Source organism: Elephantulus edwardii, unplaced genomic scaffold, assembly GCF_000299155.1.
Source record: "Elephantulus edwardii isolate Elephantulus edwardi_28Jun2011 unplaced genomic scaffold, EleEdw1.0 scaffold00031, whole genome shotgun sequence".
Lineage (NCBI taxonomy): Eukaryota > Metazoa > Chordata > Mammalia > Macroscelidea > Macroscelididae > Elephantulus > Elephantulus edwardii.
In genome coordinates, this window is record NW_006399781.1 from 6,378,115 (window position 1) to 6,379,636 (window position 1,522).

Genomic DNA, 1,522 nt, shown 5'->3' on the forward strand with positions numbered 1-1,522 from the left:
CTACAAGATCTCTAGTACCACGACCCCTTCTAAACTCAGCCTGGACTTCTGGTAGTTCTCTGTTGATGTGCTGTTCCAGTCGTTTTTGGATAATCTTCAGTAAAATCTTGCTTGCATGTGAAATCGGCACTGACAATAGAATGTACACATTATAAACTATATCATTAATAGGCCATGCAAGAAAAATCTTGCTAAAAATAACCCCAAAATAATTGTATCAGTATTTTGACAAAGAGCTGACAGAAATTCAGGCTGGACTTAGAGGAGGGCAATAAGGATAATTTAGATATTTCTGGAAAGCTGAGAATTCCAGAAAGAGGTTTAAGTGTTTTCTTGATTGTGCGAAGGCATTCAACTGTGTAGACCAAAACAAAAGATGGATAATATTGCCAAGAATAGAAATATCAGAACATTAAAAGTGTTTGTGCAGACACTGTACATAGACCACAAGTTAATATTCACTGTGTAGCTTTAAATGAGAAAAGGCATGCATCACATTTATACCCTTTCATCATACTTAGTCTCTATACTGAGCAAATAATTGGACTACGTGAAGAAGAAGGCAGCATCAGGATTGTGAGAAGACATACTAACAACCTATAAGATTCAGAAGACAAAACCTTCCTTGCTAAAAGTAAAGAAGACTTGAGGAAAATCAAAGCCTACGGCCTTCACTATTGATCACACGTCAACAGAAAGAAATCAGAAATCCTCACAACAGGACCAATAAATATCAGGTTAGTAGGATTTAAAATATTGACACTCAAATACTTTCATTCAGTTCAGATACATATGAGCTATATAGTAAAAGTTATTAGGATAAATATATGGAAAAAAGAAGATACCTAACTGATCACTGGCTGGCTTAAGGCTGGACTAACATTATTTGGGATTTAAATGGCATGCCTTCTAGGAAATGTACATTCGAACATATGGTGTGATGAAAGCATTGCAGAAACTGCACCCATTACAGTACTTCTGACTATAGTACTGAATGTGAAATGCAGGATAATTACCAGTTGCCATTATTAACAAAAAAGAAACATACTTTAAAAAATTGCCCAGGTTAGGCGAGCTCTGGTGGCCTAGTGGCAAGAAGTTGCACTGCAATCCCACAGGTGTGTAGTTCAAATCCACCAGATGCTCTGCTGAAGAAGGAGGAACAATCTCTTCCTGTATGAGTCAGATCTGATTTGACGGTACACACATACACAAATAATAATAAAAAATTATCCAGGTTATTTCTTTGCATGGAAAAGAATTCTGAGATAAAGCATAAATTACAATATTTTATTAACACAAAAAAGAATCCTCTAACAATAATGTTACTTGGTTGTCATGAGGTTCCAAAGAAAAGTTAAGCCTTTAGGTTTTTCTAAATATTATTTTTTATAGTGGCAATTACAATATAATAATAGTAAAAAGGAGCTGAAACTCATTCTTTATATACACAGAGATGTATTCTCTGCATGCATATAGCTACACAGATTGTGTTTCTAAGTAGCGCTTTTTTCTAAGTAAT